Source organism: Polyodon spathula, chromosome 2 (assembly GCF_017654505.1).
Source record: "Polyodon spathula isolate WHYD16114869_AA chromosome 2, ASM1765450v1, whole genome shotgun sequence".
Classification (NCBI taxonomy): domain Eukaryota; kingdom Metazoa; phylum Chordata; class Actinopteri; order Acipenseriformes; family Polyodontidae; genus Polyodon; species Polyodon spathula.
In genome coordinates this window covers 71615218-71636091 of record NC_054535.1, presented here as the reverse complement: position 1 = coordinate 71636091, position 20874 = coordinate 71615218, and the positions used below count along the sequence as shown (strand labels likewise).

Genomic DNA, 20874 nt, shown 5'->3' with positions numbered 1-20874 from the left:
AGACACCTCGCGATATAAATACTTGTCCCACTCATTTACATGTCTTTACTGCAAAGGCAATTAAAAGACCTAAACATCTCTTGCTTTGATATCCAGTTATATATGTAAAAAAAACTATGCAACAGTGGTATTAATAAGAGTCTCATGGAATTATCCTACCTATTGCTAGAAATGCGATCTTGGCTTGCAATAAACACATCCTCCCAAGACAAATGAAAAACCTTCTGTAAGGAAATCCTTCTCATAATCTGAGGCTCATGTTCATAGCAAATATCAACAATTAGCATATGAGACAAAGTATACCCTGCTTAGTGTCAGTCATTCACAAACTGATATGTTCTTAGTAGTTTACAGTATTTCAGGAGCTTATTCTTTGGTATTTCTGGCAGCCCAAGAGCCCTGCTAGTTGCAGTTGTACTGTTGACAAGCCAAATACACAGTCAGTGAGTCAGCATATGAAAACTCAAGTATCAGGTTGAAGATAATCCAAAATTGCTCAAAAGGTCAAAGTCCCCCTTACCTCGCTACAGGGTGGCATTTAAAACAAACATGCAAGAAAAACTTCTGCAGTACTTCACGAATAAATATTTGAGCTTTCCTTCACAAAGACATATTCCCCATTGGTTATTTTCTATGGCTGCTGACGCTATTTGTATTACATGTTCGGAATGCTAGCAAAAATTGTGTCATCGCTGTTCTAGGCCACAGCCAATCAAAATGTACTAGGCAAATCATTTGTAAATAAAAAACAGCAACATTTTTTTTCGTTTTGCATGAACTCAGTAGCTTGAGTCAGAGAAGCTGCGTGTGATTTTTGTTTTTCAGTTTAAGGGTCAACCAACTGGGAAATGCAATACTGATTAAATGTATGAAGCTGTGTATTGGTTTATTTGCCAGAATGTCAAAAAACCCTCCTGTCTAGAAATCTACACCATTTAAACATGTGACTCCATAGCATAATGTGCAATTCCATGTCAAATGTCATGTCAAGTCTAAGAACACATGTAATATTAGACAATTTCCCATCTGAAAAATACTACTATTAAAAACTACTATAAATAACATTATGAATAGACCATTTCAATGACCTTTTATACTGTTTTAAACTGCTAATAATCTATAGTCATGAGAAAGATCAAAGGAAAACAATAACAATTATGTTTGATTAACTTACAAATATGCCATAAGGCCTACACAATGTATTTTGTTTTTTAAGTGATATCTTATAATAATATTTAAGCACTTTGTGATGGTGGTCCAATATGAAAGGCGCTATATAAAATAAAGATTGATTGATTGATATCGTACACTCGTATGTAGTATATGGGAAAAGGGTGGCATGAAAATATTAAACATTACACCTGTAATTGGTAACAATAAGATGATTCTTTGCTTTAATATATACAACTGCAGTATGAAAATACATATAGAAGTATATTATCTGTGTAGTTTATTTATAATAATTAATAGGTATCTGTATCAACATGTTCTGGCACCTGCTGCATGTCTTTCCAATACAAACAGGACACACATTTAAATGTTTAATTTATGTGAATAATACAAATTATCATGGGGAAACTGTGCCAAAAGTTAAAGACATCAGGCAAACATGTAGGCTCTTCTAAAGATGACAAGAAGAGCCCCAAAAGGAAACACACTGCAAGAGATTCAGCTACCTTTTGTTGTACAAAACTGTACTCACACACCTATATATATATATATATATATATATATATATATATATATATATATATATATATATTAACAAGCACAGTAGTTAGTCATCAAAATCTAAATCTTGCCAATCACTGTGACATAAGCACTCCAATGTCCCTTCTTGAGAAAGCACTTGCAGATCAATGACTTCCAACTAACGCCTGTTCTTCCCGTTTATAAAAATGTCTTGTGTTTTAAAAAAATCACATGGGGATAAAAATGCTGATTTCCAAACCCTTCACCCAAAGAAAACAAAAACGATAGATACAATGTCCAAGTGTGTCACAAAACGAAACCAATTACAAATAGTAAAGGTGTTCTACATGTAACTATTTTAAAACAAAAATGAAGATGAAATGTTTCGTTTTGACGCGGTGAATAAATGATACAACATTCCTGAATACAGATATCTATCTATTTTACACGAAACCAGTTGCCCGTATCTGTTTTAACTGACTGAACCACCACTTAGCCTAGTCTTGGCTGCGTTTTGTTCTCTTGGCAGGCTACATCCATTAGGATTTGTTATTTATTTATATATTTTCTGTAAAAAAAATAAATAAAATACATCCTAAAGAAAATGTATCAGTATATTTTAAGACATGAGAAATAAGCATAGGTAAATAGTAGTACTGACATACAAAACGTACCTCAAAAAGAAACGGGATCAAATTCCTCTTAGCCCCAAAATATCACGGTAGAGAGAGGAGAATCACACAAACGAGTCATACAGCGAGGTATACTTGGTTCCACAAAATCTTGCCAATGTAATCATGCAGTAAGCTTATGTACTTATCCTTTACTAGAAACTAGCCGCATATCACTGAACGCAGGAGCTTCTGTTTTTCTGCAAAGCGACACATGCACATGTCTTCTGAAACAGTCCGCCCACTAAATAAGAAAAGGTTTACAGCACACCACGGCACATTCAAATTGGTTGACCAGAGAGCGAAGAAAGCATTTACACTACAAAGCGCTGCCAGCCAATAGGAGCTGATGAACTCCCGAAGCTATGTTTAAACTGCTTTATTCTTACCGACAAGTCGATAAGCTGTGCACTTGATCGACACAGTGAAGTACAGTGTCCACCTGCACTAACACAGCTGCATGAGAATTAAAAACAAGACACAATGCAAGTAAATTAAACTCAAATGAGTGCTGTGTATGTTTGCAAATGCTATTGCTGCTATGCTTTTATATATTTTTGTATGATGAAAAAAAACTATTGTATATTGTTTATTGTATCACTGTCAGACACTATTTTGAACATTTCATTTCATCATGTGTGCTTTAAGGTATATTACCGAACATTTGTTTTAATTGTTTATAACTTAATGCAACCATTGGACTTTCCTTAAAGAAAAATATGTTTTCATTGGTTTCCTCCTTTTGTTATTATTACAAGACAAGTTGCTGACACGCATTCAAATGAACTCTGGCAGACTGTGTGAATAGCAATATTTTGCCCTATTGACAGTCCCATTACCAGGACATCTGCTAGCCGTCCTATTCACAAGAATACATGTCCAGGCAAGCTCTGGTTCTGAACACATAAAAAAACAACAAAATAGGCTTCCTATGAGCTCATGATGTGTTCTCAAAGAAAAAGGGATCATAAACCAAAATGTTTCGCATCCAGCTACAGTTAAGTCCATACATACATACATACATACATACATACATACATACATACATACATACATACGTAAATATGCATATTGGATGCATGTCTTGAATGGCCCAAAAATAGGATTCAAAGCATGCTGAATATACAATATATGTATCATTCTTGATATTACATGACACTAATAATTTAAGAAAATTCTAGAACAACCCCTATATCAGGGTAAAGAAATGTTATAATTGAGAAACATAAACCAAAAAGCCTGTAAAAAGACCCATGCTTATTTATTTTCATTAGACACTGTAAACAAGCTGCTAGGCTTACATTGGTTAAAAATAATCATTATCATCACCATAATTAAATGTGAATTGCCTCATTAGAAACTGCTTGATTAGGTTTTACTCTTTTAATGCAATCCTGTGGGGTTTTTCGTTTGTTTGTTTTACCTCTTGAAAAATATAATGGGCTGCATGAGTTAGCCACATGTTTATCTAGCTGGTGTCTGACATCATTACAGGTTGCCCACTCAATTATAGGTATTATATTTAACTCAACAAACACATAGGCAGAGGATACACACTGAAAAGATGTTTTGGTTTGCGAATATAGAATTGAAAAAAGGTCACTCAATGAGACTTTGTATTTCTATTGCATTATTTATATTTTTAATACTTTCAGTACGGTATGTAGAATTAGAATATTTTAGGATTTTTTCCCCCTGTGATCTACAGTGAAAATGTACTCTGTGATCATGTTTGTACACTTTCATATTAAACACATTAAGAGATTGATTCAGTAAAGCAGTAGGTTTTGTGTTGGTTTAACAGCAAAGAAAGTGCAATTATTTTATTACAATATGCAGCTGATTCAATTAACCAGTGATTCTATTAAACGGTTTCCACTGTACATTTTCTGCTTGTTAATTTATAGGAAATTCTTTCTGAGGCAAATCTTGGCTCCCATTTAAGAAAAAAAATGATAATATGATTTTAAAAACAGCCATACTATTATGAACTGTTTCTGAGCTTCAGGATGAGGCATTATTATTATTATTATTATTATTATTATTATTATTATTATTATTATTATTATTATTATTATCATCTGTTTTTAAGTAATAACCCATTTACAATTACCAGCAGAGATTCAGATGTTTCTGTTTTTTTCTTTAGTTCCCCTGTCAGCAGCCTTCACAGACACAGAAGTAAATGGCACACCACCCATGTGATGTCATCTGTCAAAAACAATTATGGATGAAGAACTGAAACTCTTCTGTTCTGAAATACTTACAATGTACAGTACCTCACACTTGTTATTATCATAAGACTAAACCTGCATGCAACACAGTAGTTTATATACCTATATCACTTTCAATGTAGGTTTCAGATATACTTAATAAGCTTTATACTTGAATTAGGCTTAATAAACATACAGAATAGAGGTCTTTGACACCCAGACAGATTGGACTGGACCAATGGGTTTACAAAAATGGATAAAGAGTTACTAGCAGTCAAATTGAGCCCATGCAGATGTGCCATCATTGTGTGATCTTATATATATATATATATATATATATTATATATATATATATATATATATATATATATATATATATATATATGATGCATGAAGGGTGCCATTGTATAGAACGCAGTATTGTAATATTTGTGTTAACAATAAATTGATAAAGAATGACCCACACTCTCCACTAAAAAAACAATCCAAAGCACTCAAAAGTGCAATTATTATTCCTTTATTATTTCATTGTATCATTGATAAAAAAAATCGTTTATATCCACCCCGATTCAGAATGGAGCTGCAGATGTGTTTCGTGAAACTGCCTCCCTCAGTGTAAGGAATTTCAGAACACAGCATCACAAAAATGGTTTCTGCCTAATTAACAATTAACAGTTAACAGATCAGTTCACCTGTATCCTGTGATTTAAAACACATGGTGTACATGCATTTGCAAAACACTCAATACGAAAACAAGATACAAAAACACCAACAAATAGTGTAGCATTTATAAAAATAAATGGGTTAACAAATATACAAGTTGTATAAGAATGAAATGCAAACACAGACCACTCTGCTGTTTTCCTTTTGAGAAATATTTTATACAGACAAAACAACAGTCACTTTTACTAAAAACTAGACAGATAAAATAAACATTTGTCAGTCTGTCAATAATAATAAAAAACTCTATATTGGCAAACATGGGATGGCACACAAACTTTGTTTTTGTAATTGCTTCTCAGTTACCCACCCCCACCCCCACCCAAGAACAGACATGCAGTTGAGTGAAGGCCTGCTTTCTCATATTGCAGGCTCAGGTTAAAGGCTAGCCTCATAGTTGACTGACCTCCCCAAGGTAATGTAGGTTAACTTCTGAAGAAACTATTTCAACAATTCATTCATCTCAACAATTTAAACACAAGACTATTGAAGAAACATGAAACCTCTGGTGGTGTAATTAAAAGAGATTTCCAGGTCTGGAGGGAAATCAGATGCTTCAACAGTAGTTCTTAGCAGCATTCTTTATCTTACTTAAAACTCTGTAAGGGGCAGGCCATCATTTAGAAGCCTCCACAGTAAACAGTCTAATCACTGTGAAGCCTGTTCCCTTGGATGTTTTATTTGTTTTATTATAAAAGACAAACAGCTTAAACAACACACTGATAAAAGCTTTGCTTTAGACTGATTCGTAATGTTATGGGTTCATGGCTCTATTTGGGACAAACACCCAATCTGGAGAGTTTTATTGTAATTATTTGCCACCATGTGAAATTGTTTTGAATGTTAATTTACTGGTATATACAGTGGCTCTCAAAAGTATTCACCCCCTTGGACTTTTCCACATTTTATTGTGTTACAACATGGAATCAAAATGGATTTAATTAGGAGTTTTTGACACTGATCAACACAAAAAAAGTCCACAATGTCAAAGTGATAAATACTATCTACAAATTGTTCTAAATTAATTACAAATACCCCCTTTAGTCAATATTTGGTAGAGGTACCTTTGGCAGCAATTACAGCCATGAGTCTAGTTGGATAAGTCTCTACCAGCTTTGCACATCTGGACACTGTAATTTTTCTCCATTCTTCTTTGCAAAATTGCTCAAGCTCCGTCATGTTGGATGGGGACCTTTGGTGAACAGCAATTTTCAACTCTTTCCACATATTCTCAATTGAATTGAGGTCCGGGCTTTGACTGGGCCACTCCAGGACATTGACCTTTTTGTTTTTAAGCCACTCCAGTGGGCTTTGGCTTTATGTTTGGGGTCATTGTCCCAGGTCTCTTGCAGACTTCAGCAGGTTTTCCGCCAGAATTTCTCTGTACTTTGCTGCATCCATTTTGCCCTCTATCTGCACAAGCTTTCCAGGCCCTGACGCAGACCATGCTTCACGGTAGAGATGGTGTTCTCAGGATGATGTGCGGTGTTAGGCTTGCACCAAACATAGAGCTTAGTGTTGAGGCCAAAAAGCTCTATTTTGATCTCATCAGACCATTGAATTCTTTTTCACTTGGTCTTAGATTCTCCCACATGCCTTCTGGCAAACTCTAGCTGAGATTTGATGTGAGTATTTTTTAACAATGGCTTTCTTTTTGCCACTCTCCCATAAGGCCAGTTTTATGAAGCACCCGGGCTATTGTTGTCATATGCACGTTGTCTCCCAGCTCAGCCGACTGTAACTCCTTTAGAGTTGCCATAGGTCTCTTGGTGGCCTCCCTGACTAGTGCCCTTCTCACCCGTATACTCAGTTTTTGAGGACGGCCTGTACTAGACAGATTCAAAGTTATGCCATATTCTCTCCATTTCTTATTAATAGACTTTACTGTGCTCCGGGGGATATTCAATGCCTTGGAAATGTTCTTATATCATACCCCTGATTGGTGCTTTTGAAGAACCTTATTCCATATTTGCTTTGAATGTTCCTTCGTCTTCATGATGTAGTTTTTGTTAGGAAATGTACTAATCAACTGTGGGACCTCCCAGAGACAGGTGTATTTAACCTGAAATCATGTGAAACACCTTAACTGCACACAGGTGGACACCATTCAACTAATTACGTGACTTCTAAAGACAATTGGTTGCACCAGAGCCTATTTAGCTGTGTCATAGCAAAGGGGGTGAATACTTATGCAATCAGTTATTTTCTGTTTTATATTTGTAATTAAGTTAGAACAATTTGTAGATTATAATTTTCATGTTGACATTATGGACTTTTTTTGTGTTGATCAGTGGCAAAAACTCCTAATTAAATCCATTATGATTCCATGTTGTAACACAATAAAACTTGAAAAAGTCCAAGGGATGTGAATACTTTTGAGAGCCACACATATATATATATATATAAATATATATATATATATATAGAGAGAGAGAGAGAGAGAGAGAGAGAGAGAGAGAGAGAGAGAGAGAGAGAGAGAGAGAGAGAGAGAGAGAGAGAGAGAGCCTGTCTACTGTGTGTGATTTGCAGCTGTGGAATCTAATCAGCAGGTAGATGTGTTCCAGTGGGGCCTCACGAATAAAATGCTCCCATTTATTCACCTCAGGGCTTCTGCAAAGTCATAAGCTGACAGTCTAAACATTGTCCACAGTACCCGGACAAATAGTGAAACATCTTGCTGAAAGTTTCCAATTGCCGTGAGAGTAACCGGGGATCGGAGCCAACAGAAGATACCACCAATGGCCAGGCGGGTAGCCAGAGTCGGGGTTTGTTTACAAGAGTAAAGATTAGTTCAGGGAAGGTAGATCACCATAAAGTATAAAGGTGAATAAGAGGTACCTTCATGCATTATGGAGTTAGGTGAGTGTTGATGACATGTGTGAACCGTATAATGAAGGTGAATACCCAGCCTATATGGTGTTGTTTTTGTAAACTTTTTGTTTTGGCCCTCGTGCCCTGTTTTTGTAGCCATGGCATTGGAGTAGGCTCTACAATATTTTTAAATGAAAAAAAAAAAAAAAAATTAATGCATTTTAATTCCATATATTACACACACAAAGTCTCAGTCCACAGTCTCAAAGTTAGTTTTGTTTCCACTCCTGCAGTTGGCTGACAATTAAAGTGAAGTGTGTCATTACACAACCAAAACCATGTTAAAACTTCAAAAGGGTACCCTTTGATACTAATGAACAATTACTGAACAAAAAATGTTTAATTTACATGCAGAACCATATACTAACAACACAATTACTTTTAAAAACAAGAAAATTGAACATGAAATTGTAAACTAACTGTGCATGCATGTATGTCATCACAGTTCTTATCATATTAAGATAGTTGGTAAATAAATTACATTTTTTAACCATGATACTCTCTCTCTCTCTCTCTCTCTCTCTCTCTCTCTCTCTCTCTCTCTCTCTCTCTCTCTCTCTCTCTCTCTCTTCATACAATTTAACGTCTTAGAGGGGGTATGACTGTGGCCTCACAGGAAAACAATACGAGAACATTATGAATACAGTGTTAACGGGAAGCATGTGGTGGTTAAGCTGTAGCCTGATCACAACACTGACATGGTGCAAATAATGCATTGCCTTTTCTGGAATTTGCTTAGGCCTAGCTGCTTCTCACTTATCTATCACTCCAGCCACAGTTTGTGCAATCCTCCTGCCAACAGCCTTGTTCCCTGGAATTGTGTGACCTTGCACACATAGGTCTAAAAACAGTCTGACAGATACTTTATTTTATTATCTGGAAGCTGCAAGATACAGATCAATAAAACATACTGAACACACAATGCATGGTCATCCACGAGGAGCAGATTGATATACAGGAATAGGTTGATGGTTGCACCCTTGGGTACCTGATGTACTTACAGTAGAGTTTGTACAAGATTCTGTGAGCTCAACTGAGGCAATAGAGGAACCTACATTTATGGGGTTTTAAAAAGATACCAAGATGTGATGGCTAAAGCAGAAAATAAAACAATGTTAATCTACACAATAAAAAAGAATACCTCAGTTAAGGTAACTCTGATATTTAACCACATGAAGATGCCCTTTGAGTATATACCAAATAATGCGCTATAGGGCATATTTTACATATGTGTACTATTTTACTTAGACTGGATTATAAAAATGCAATGAAACTGGGAAGGTGGTGAGAGAAAAAAATCCTATGAAAAATCAACAATGGCTTGCAATAATGGTCTCTCCTATACAAAGTGATACAATGATTTGACAAGTTTTTTACTCCAAATTATTATTAGCAAGAAAAGTAAAATATTCCAATTATTATGCTAAAATGAATATTAGACTGAAGACTAGCCCCATGAATTAAATGTGATTTTTTTGAGGTTTGGTATGTGCTAATGATAATAAAAAATGGTTCCATAGTTGAAATCTGGCAGCTTGCTAACATCACTATTTTTTTTATTATTTGTTTCTTTAGCAGATGCCTTTATCGACTGGCAACTTACAGAGACTAGGGTGTGTGAACATTGCATCAGCTGCAGAGTCACTTACAACAATGTCTCACCCGAAAGATGGAGCACAAAGAGGTTAAGTGACTTGCTCAGGTTCACACACAGTCAAAGAGTGAGCCAGGATTTGAACCAGGGACCTCCTGGTTATAAGCCCTTTGCTTAACCACTAAACCACGCAGTCTCCGTCATCTTCTTGTGGCTATGCAGTATTTTCTTTATTTGCACCACACTAAATACCCTCTCCCATTTGAAGGTCTCATGCATTGAAAAATGCTTTAGCTCATGTTTGTACACCTCCATTTTGATGATTCAGTAAAGCGGTGGGGTTTGTATTCACTGAACAGCGACGGAAGTGCATTGTTTGAATAGAGCATGCAGTTGATTCAGTGAATCAGGGGTTGTATGCACTAAATGTGTTGTTATTGAAACAGCTTCATGAATATCAAATTGCAATGAATCCACGAAAACTAAATTAAAGAGCTGATCAATGAAACCATTGTTTATAGAGCTACCTATATAAGACACATGTCTAGTTGTAGGGTGCAGTTCAAAGTTTTTCTATTAGAGTTTCATGTTGACGATGTCAACACAAAGCTCAACATACATTACAAATAAACAAATATAGAATTTAGAATTTTTTTAAAACTTAAAATCAGAATTTTCCTTTATCCTTACCTGACTACACATGGACATTGCTGGCAGAAGCTGTTCCACCTTTAGATAGGTACCTGAGGTATCTGTGCAAACATCCTTATAAGAATATACTTAGGGGAAAATGCCTAATAATCGCAGAGAGAAAAGAGTACACTGAAATATTTAAACTTGGATTGTTTTGCCATTTTTATCATAACAAAAGTGCATAGGACTCAATGCTTGTACCGACATGCTATGTTTTACCTGAAAGTCTAAAAATGCAGATCCTCTTTCAATTAAAAACAGAATTTATCTTAACAACAACAATTCACCAAAGGATCCCAAAGCACTTTGCGCACACACACACACACACAAATGAACAATTAAACCATTAAATTAAAAACAGTCTAATATAGAATTTGATAAAACTGAAATTAAAAACGGAAATAACAAATGTGGTTTGTAAAAATAGAACAATTAAAAGAGTAAAGAGTAAACCTAAAAATGCATACAATGAGGATTATGACAGTAATGCCCCTACTACTAGTTTGTCCTTGTAGTAAACCCTATGATCTTCAGACAGGCTTGATCTGCTAATGTCCCATAGTTGATTTAATTTCTGCTTTGTTTAGTCATTTATAAGAGTTTATCATCCCATTCAAAGTATTGCCATCTTTATCTTAAAGCAACCAAAGACATTTGAATGGAATTCTCTCTTTAGGGTGCCAGGATACTCCAACAGAATGCACCCTATTAGACAAATTAGGTAGCTAAAATCACAGTCCTTGCTCTGTCAACCATAACTGACCTAACCCTGTAGCAACTCCAAGTAACCATTAAGACATCTTAGCTTCAATATAATCAGTGTTATCTTCACACACTTGGAGAAGCAGCCAGGAGGACAGTTGCTACAGGATTTTAAAAATGTTAAGGCTGACAGACAATCTGGTACTTTAGTTATCATCTACATTTTGTTTCACCTTCTTAAGTATTTCCAAGAACAACCTATATATTATTATATATTGCTGTACATAAGACACCACACATAGAGGAGCTTGCACCAAGGATGCAGCCTAAAATAAAATCTAGGCATTTAAAATAGAGCCTTTCCAGCAAGCAGACAAATCGGACTGCCTTAGAGCATTAAGGTTAGGATCTATGAAGGACAGCAGACCACATCTGTTTATGATGTTGGCTTAGTGTAGGCCTGGCCAACAAATCAATGGTAAATTCTGACTTAACCAATTTAACTTAAGTTTTTAATATTATAGAAATAGAAAGATAATGTCCACTGTGTAAGAAATTTTGACCAAAATACAAATATTGCTTTAGTGAATTTCTTTCAACCAGTAAAAAGTCAAACATGACATTTAAACTGAGATACATCCTAAACCATTGCATTTAGATATGACATATTATAATAAGTTCCACAGCTTGCAGTACTGATAAAGTGCAAAGTAAAAAAATAGGTCAGTGAGCAAATAAAATGTACGACGCATAAGAAGACTATGTCAGTGCATTGGAGCTTGGGAAAAAAAAATCATGCTGGGGAGCAAGAACCCTGAGAGGTTCAAATCTTTGGCACTTTTCCATTTCCTCTTCATGTTTTTCAGAGGCTATGAATTCAACCATTCTAATCTGCCTCAAATACTCTCCCCTAGGAGACTACTATAAATATCCAAACAGGCTTTTATTGCTTGTCTGGACTTCTGAAGCATACAAACCCAAACTTCTGTGTGTGTATATATATATACACATACAAAATACATGTCTTATCTCAAGTATGTATGTATTTATGTGTGTTTCCCAGTTTTTAACCATTTCTCATACATACTTTTTATAAAGCTTTGCACCCAATAAATTAGAGCTTCACCCAAATAAAAATGATTCTAACCACCACAGCACAAGAATATAGCTGTGTTATGACATGGACTATTCCCCTGTTTATTATGCTGCTATTCAACCAAACTTTCACCCCCTGAACACACAATTCCATTAGAAACATTTGTGTTATTCCTTTTTCAACACGTTTAAACCGTAAAAGCCACAACACAACAGAGAATAATGTGTATTGTTTGGTTGAATTCACTCTTCAGATTTGAGATGCTACTTAATCCAAGGAAGGGAAATTATTTGCTAAAATGCATTGAATTAGTTAATGTTTTAGCTAAACAGTTGCAACAAACAGACTACACATACTGCACACATACATACACAAACGTATTGTTCTCTGGCAGCAGTAGCAGTTACCATGGTAAACTTACTCATAATATGCATTTGGGAATGTAACAGGGAGAGATCTGTGCTGACTCTGCTGGCGTGTTCACAGGCTGCAGGAAGAGGACGGCAGTCGTCCAACAACTACCTGTGAGTCATGGCAGTGACACATGGAGGTGGGAAAATGGGTGTGCGGACTTTCCCCCTCTCTGAATGGCTGAGAGGCGCATCTTGGGAGATTGTTAGCCCTATAAATTAACGCTCTGTTGTTTCCTCACATCTGCCCTGTTAAACGCGCTGAGAGTGCGGAAGCGCTGGTCAACGACCGAGAACCAGTGGGAGAGAAAGAAACTGAGGTTCAGAGCGAGACATTGAGGGCGGGGAACCCTTGGGCAGACCCCTGATTAGTATATCAGAGCAGGCTAGTGAGCCGGCAGTGTAGGACGGTGATCCGGGTCGCACGGGCAGCGGCGACCGGGATATCGCTGCAAAGTGCAGCACCTTTTCTTTGTAGTTTTTGTTACTGTTTTATTTTCCCTGTTTCTTTGTGCCTTCTGTTTTGAACTATTGTTTCAAAGCACCTGCAAGGGCGCCGGTATTGTGTACCATCGCTTGGTATGCCCATGGTTCTGTTTACCATCGATGGTAAATCAGACCACGGACCCACAGCGCCATCTGCGGGATTAAAGAAAAAAAACAGCACCCTGAAATAAAACTGGGCACCTGTGCGGTGTTGCAAAATTCACATGTCTGTCTCCTGTGTCAGTGAATTACCCACCACCCTTCCACAGGGACTTTTTATCAAATATTTCTACGGATAAATGGTTTACTACGCTTTGCTGTATTTATTGTGACATTCATAATTAACATTAGATTGCTATTCACTGTGTTTCTGCGGTTCTGTCCCTTCTTTTACATTGTTCTAACCCCCATAAGGATCTGTAATCACAGCATGCCCTCTGATTGGGCTGAGTGAGTCACTTCAGTTATGACTGGAAGTAAGCTGACTCTAAATGTGCCGTGATCATATGCCTTGTGAGATGATTGTGTATATACGGTCCACAGATATCATTTCGTCAATGGTAGTCAAGAGGTGTTCTTCTCTAAGGGATCACAGCACAACACTAAGATCTCAGGAACACATTCATTGGAAATCCAAATAGTTTGAGACGGTATGTAGTGTCCTGATTGTCTGTCTGTCTAGTTGCCCTTGTACTCATGTTGGCAAAATCCTGACCAAAGGAGGCAACTGATGGATCCAAACTTTAACAAGATGAGGTTCGTTCTCTGCAAAAGTGCAGAACAGAATGTACAGTCTAATTATGTCACCTAATGCTTACATTCCTTGTAGATAAGCTGGTCACTATGGTCAGCTGCCAATTTGCTCACAGCAGTTCCAGAAGGTCCAGTGATTAGTAATGCATTACTTCATACATATTAGACATAGCAGTCTCCAGAGACAGAGAGAGAGAGAGAGAGAGAGAGAGAGAGAGAGTCAACTTTCTGTTAGAATTACTAATTCTCCTTACTGGTAACTGAGGGATTTAAGGTATAATTGTTGAACAACAAACCTATCAACTGCTTAATTTAGTAGCACAAAAACATACCTTTAAAATGATTTACCATTGCCTTTGGCTTTGATCTCAGATTTTTTGCCAGTGGTCATGTATGCATATTCTTCTTCTCGTATTATATATTCTCAGTTCTTTTGTCACCTTAAAACGTTATTATTCGCAATAATTAAAACATACCCTCTGGTTGGTATCCCCATGCTACACTGGAAGGGTCATCAGTTATAGTATTATGTTGCATGCACAGCATTCTATGCAGCTACACTGTCTGTTACGAACAGTTCTGCTGATTAGCGTGAGCGCTTCAAGTATAAATTGTACAATTTCCATTGAAAATACAAAGCTTACTTAAAGCTTGTGCATTTTAATTTAGCCAGAAAATACTTTAGCATCTTTAAAGCTGCCCTTAGAAATTAGCAACTCTACAAAGTGATCCAAACTGCCTTATAAAGGTAGTATGCCTAAAACCATTTGAAGGCTTAAGGGCTTCAGTTTGTCATTAGCATATCAGCATATCTGATTGTGTGAAGAGCTCTCAACATGAACAGATTACAATGTTTAGACAACCATATTGATTCAATTATACAGGTCTTAATTATGTGCTAAGGTGCTGAATTTCTAACACAGTATCCTGCCACCAGATTAGTGAGATTTGTGACACCAATGAGTAGATCTGAGTGAAAGTTGCTGTTCTGAATGGTTTTCTAGTTTATTCACCTTAACTACATATAAAAGCTACACCTTTAATGGAATGAAATAGACTGTAATACATTGTTTATCACTCCTTTGTAGTACTGAAATTCAAGCCTCTCTTGCAAAAGATATTTTAAAGCTCAATTTGGCCTCCTGGTAAATAAAGGTTACATAAATAATGCCCTTTAATCGAATAAGCCCATTGAATGACTAGCAATGTATTGTATAAACAAACCTTTTCATGTGCTGTTCTCATTAGCGAGTTTAGCACCGAATGTTCTTCTCAACTTACAAAGGGTGTCAGAGTACCAGCCACATTTTTTCAGTAGCCTTTTTAGGCTACTAATACTGTCTCTAAGTAATACTAAACTGGCGTAGTCTTTGTCAAAGGAAACACTTCTTTTTGAAGAATGTCCAAACTAATTCACCATGGAAACCACCCATTAGTGAGGGAAATGGGATGGTTGCTTAATTTTTCAGTCTTCTTTTCCCAGCGTCTGCTCTACTGGAAGGTTGGTACAGCTCTCATTCGATGAGCAGAGTAATGACCCCACAAGTGGTTTTATGGTACACCAGTATACATATATCCCTTGGTATTGTAGCTGTTTAGAGAATCAAAGCTTGAAAAACACTGGCTTCAAGCCTTTCACTTTCTTCCCACACAGCATGTTTTCACTTCTTTACTCCAGTGAATGAGACATTTACTGTACCAGACCCAAGGTCCTTTACCCACACACATACTCACAAGCTCATTTTAGAAGAACAAAACACTGCAGGAGGTAGTTTGGTATTAAAAATCATCCTTATCTCTAACCTTTTCAAATTACCTTTTCTATCCCCATAAATAGACATGACCTACCTTGTTGATACTGATAGAAAGGATTTTAATTAAGTTGCGTAAACATGGGATCTGCTCGCTCAAAGTCCAGTGCATAAGTTTCACCACCACTGATGTTTATTATATTGTTATTATTAATGAGGTTGTAAATGTGACAACATAGGAACATCAGTCAGATTTGTTAAATTGGTTACTATCTACAATCACATTGCTGTTTAACATAACTAGTTGAAATATGCTATAATATGCCACATGCTATAATAACCTGGTTAATAGGATGGATTATCTGTGGTCTTTCAAAGGTCAGCTTTAAGATATAGTTCTGTGCTGTAGCAGGAACCATGCAATGGCTTCTTAGATGCATGTGAAAACAGATCAAATGTTATCAATTGTTTAACCCTTTACTTTTTACTGAAATGAGTGAAAAACATCTCTGATTCTTTTTTGAGAGCATGAAGATGTTTTGACATTAGTATAAGGAATGATAAATGTGAATAGGACCTGGAAACATCAAAGAGAATACAACCTGTGATATCTCTGACAGCTGATGCTGATCTTAAGCCTTATGCTAACTATGACTTGTTTATCAAGTGGAAAACAGAAGCCAGAGAGCAGAGTTACTACTCTAATGTGACAACCCCACCTACAGACAGCTTAATTGCTTTGCATTGCGGCACAGTTTGTTTTGTTTATTGTAATTAATGACTAAATTATCAAATTAATGTACCTAGCCATATCCATAAGTGCTATATAACAAACATATAAAACATATAAACTATATAACTGTCCTAATATATCATTCTTTCTTATCAACATGAGCATTTCTCGTGCCGAGAAGTGGGTGGACTTGTGCTTAAACCAAACAACCACACATATTACAAGTCTGTCTCATGCTAATTAATATCGTTATGCTTGTGTATTGTTGAGCAGGAAGGGTGCTTAGATTTAGAGGAATCTCCATGTGATCTTGAGAGAGGGAAAGTCAGAGTAAAAGCTGAAGTCACAGAATTTTACAATGCTGTATGACCATCCTAAGCAGGTGGATGGGTTGGAGCCAGAAATGAAAACTGACTGATGTGTGAGATAAACAGGATGAACCTAAAACACAGTGTTCTCTTTTTGTTGGCTCCTGTCTACGTTGTGGAGTCTGGATGGTCATGTGGGAAAGAAAAGTGAATTGAATGCATAAAATGGCTATGGTTTACAAGACATACATTGGATTATTTATTTTATTTAGAACATTATTTTTTTAAATAAAGTCATACAATTTTAAGTGTTTGTTTTTTTTGTTTTTTTTTTAAATAGCAACAGTACAGAAGTGTAGTAACTGCTCCGTATATAAATGTTTGTTACAATATTAAATTATGTTATTAAAAGGATGAATACAGTAAGCCTAGTGGTTGCCCTTGAGAACCAATGATAAAACTCCCCATAAATGCACCTGGGACTTAGTATCTCATGGTTGCTATGAAGTTGTTATGGAAACTGTTTTTGTTCTGTGTGGTGTTCTGGGATTCAGTTATCCAAAACCGTTTTTTTTCCACAGTTATCCATGAAAATTAGATTAATATTTATTTATTTAGCTTCTTTCATTTAATTTGGTTATTGCATCTACAATGTTCCATTTAATACACTTCACACACTAGTTTTTGAACTATATGGGACTGGTGAACAGTGAGGATACAGGGTCACAAGCAACAGAAAGAAAAAAGAATCTGTTCACATACTTCAATGAAGTCTGTGTCTAAGACCTTGCCACATTCTCATCAGTAACAACTGATGTCTGAAAGATGCTTGTATTGACATAGTAATTGCTTTTAATTGAATTAAACTGCCTCAGGGCTTAGAGCTTGAAAATGAACTAAAAATAGAAGAAAAGTTGAAAGACAGGATAGAAAGTAGATAAAGAGTTTGTGTTCAAAATGGATTAAAAGATTCAAAACAAAAGGTTTTAATGCATAGAATATCAAATGTTTCAGATCCTGCATAAATAATAAGAATTCTAGTATTTTTGGTGTGTTATTTTTAATACTAACTTTAGCATATACAGTAATACAGTATTATTTTTAAATGTCTTTAAATAAATGTTATTTAAACACAGTGAGGTCAGATGTTGTATAGGTTTCAAGCTCTGATTAGCGTGAAAACAACTAAACGAATGAAACAGAATAGAGACCAGGCGAATCTTTCCATAAAAACACCAACATTACTGGTAATATTTTTAACACTCTCATAAAAATATAATAATCAAACTACAAAAAATATTCCATTGTACTCTCTTATGTGATTATGTTTCAGTATTAATTCATTTTTTCTAGCATGGGATATAATATTTATTGTAGTAAATGCTGGTACCACACAAGTGTCCCCAGACCACAGGAGAGGGGATCTCTGATTTTCTCACAGGGGCTTCCTTTAATACTAGAGTTCATAAACATTAATAATGTGTGTTAATATTAATTTTGGCTATGGAATTTAGTTTTAAAAGTTTTTGAGCTATATTAATCTTTGCATGATTTAAAATCAAATTGCAGTATAGATAGCTGCATAGATTCTAAAGGATATTTGGGTCTATTGGGTTTTCTTCCCTCCCAATAACCAAGGTCAGCTATAAGGGGTTGCCCCATTTCTTCAGGCCTTCCTCCATTCTTGTATCTATCATGCCTGCTCTGTGTGTGAGAAACAGACAATTATGCTTGTCAGCTGGGAGGCTCTTGAAGTCAAGGAAGTAGTAGAAATTGTTGGACAACAACCAAAGAAACGCCCTCTGATTCTCACTCCCCACCCAGTACCATGAGAAACATGGGCATATACACAGTGTGCACAGTATAGTAATACAACAGATCTGCAGGTTCTAACAAAAAAACAAGAGGCCATACCATTGATTTGGCACTAGATATGTAACTCAAACTTCAATATATGAATGAGTCTTTGGTCCCTGAGACTTGATCACACCATGACTATGTATATATATTGATCTGCTGACACTCCCTTTAGTTCGAGGATGCAACACATTTTCAACCCTCACTAAAAAACGGAAGGGGGTTTCCTGGCAATCTTCTGAGCAGAATGCCAGGAGATCGAGGTGACTGTGAGATACAACCTTGGAAGGGTCTGGTCACTTAACTGCTCTCTTTTAGTATTACCAGCCCCTTGTAAATGTCAGTGGATTTAATGCATCTCTCTTTGGAAGATCTACAAAGGAGTTTCATTATTATTCCAGGCACTTTTTTTTTTCAAAGAGCAACATAGGTTATTTTGATCTTTTTTGTCTGGATTCCATGCTAAAGACAGGGACTGAATGACTCTGAATCTCTTTAAGACTAATAATGTAATGTCACTGGCTTCTTAGTTCCACTGACCTACTACACATATTGCTTTTACAATTCTAACACCAACCCTGTATGCTGCACGAGGCCACTCTTAGGTCATGTAATATAGCGTATGCTGTTATATAAAACATTGTCTATGTAACAGTTCACTTCAAAGAACACATGTTATTCACATGACCCTGCAGACTGTCAGTCCCCCAAAGCCTTAGCGTTATTTTACAGGACAGTTCAACAAAGAGATGCAATAGTATGAAACCGGAAAGATTACAATATGCCAAATGCCTGACAAGATATTATGTGTATCATTTCCAGATGGTTTGTGTTTCAGAACTATTTTAAGCAAATGTAATTAATAAATACATAAATAAATAAACATTTCCTGGTAATGGAAATAAAATCTTTGCCAAGAACTGTTTGGAGAAGTCAACGCTTCTCAGCTACTGCCTTGTAAATGTCAACATTAATGCTTTCAGACTCAAAACTTCCTGTGTCTAAAAGCAGTGGACAACAGCACTAAGAACGCAATACGCCGCTCAATTTGTATCCATCTCAGTAACATGAAGTCCCAGACTCAAGGGAAGTTCAGCTAGGTTGAAAAAAAGCACAGATTTTCTTTATGATGATTGATGTAACGGAAAGTACAGTGTGTTGTTATTGTTTCTGTTTTGTGAAGCACACTGTTCATACAGTGAAGTGCTAGCTTTACTAGAAAGAAACTGTTCACATACTTCAATGAAGTTAAATTCATTACATAGTGTCACTAAAGAGGGACCAGCCCAGTAGTAAACACAGCTTTTAAATTAATTACATAGTGTCACTGAAGAGGCGGGACTGGACCCAGTGGTAAACACAGCTGTCAAGTGTTTTATTTTCCAGTCACACAGTTGGTGGTTGGATCCTTTTAGTAAACAATCTGACTTAGAAATTAACTTACTACATCTTTTTGGAAAAATACAATGATAACAGAAGGTTCAGATGCCTAACTGGTTATCACAGTGTTTCTCAAACCATGGTCCGGGGGATGCAGAGCAAAGATGTCCTTCCCTACCAATCCCTACAAATCTCTTACTGACAACGACGACTTCAGGTTTTCATACCATTATACCTCCAGTTCAATGCCATAAAGACACTACCAGTAGGTTACAGGTCACAATAGGCAATTAATTAACAGTGTGATTTATATTAATATGGCACCATGCATACCTCCATTGATGCTTATACAACTGTTGCAGCCCTTGTTTGCAGTTTCTCAACCCAGTTATGGGTAGTTTTCTAACATTTCCTTTGCTTTTATGGTCTTTGCGATCATCCTTAGTAGTTCTGGGTCCTGCTGTTCCCATATTGAGTTAATATGTTTGTTTTTTTCTCTAAATCTGTTTTTTCTTGGCTTTGAGCTTGTCTGAAGTACCAGACAGTGCCAGGACTTCCTCTTTCCATTCAAATCCCCTAACATTATGACTTTTAAACACACCCCGGCTACTGTACAAATGTACAGACATAGGGAGATAGATCTAGATACAGTAGATACAGCAGATGGGGCTGGCAGAGTGGAATGGTTACATTGTCACATGATTTGAATGGAGTGAGGAAGGCTGTCCGGCACTTAGGATTCTCAAGCTAGGTAATGCACTTTTAGAGAAAACAAGATATTAACGCAATATGGGGACAAAAGGACCCAGAACTACTAAGAATGATTGCAAAATAGTGAGGGAATGTAAAAAAAAAAAAAATGACATTTGAATCAACTTACTTATTAACTATTTCGATTTGATTAATGAATACAAGAATACTCCCTACTGCAGGTGGTTGAACCA

The 20874-nt window shown here is 36.2% G+C and overlaps 1 protein-coding gene across 2 annotated transcripts in view; it reads right to left on the bottom strand.

Annotated features, from left to right (window-relative positions):
• The window catches only part of LOC121299998 (ras-GEF domain-containing family member 1B), a 132687-nt gene that overhangs the window by 19850 nt on the left and 91963 nt on the right, over window positions 1–20874 (bottom strand). The window contains exon 1 of one of the 2 annotated variants that reach the window (XM_041228326.1): window positions 2367–2630. The exons of the other annotated variant lie outside the window; for it this stretch is intronic. The gene's annotated coding sequence lies outside the window, so the exon portion shown is untranslated. Of the gene's footprint in view, window positions 1–2366; window positions 2631–20874 lie in introns of those variants that run through there. 2 annotated transcript variants of the gene reach the window in all.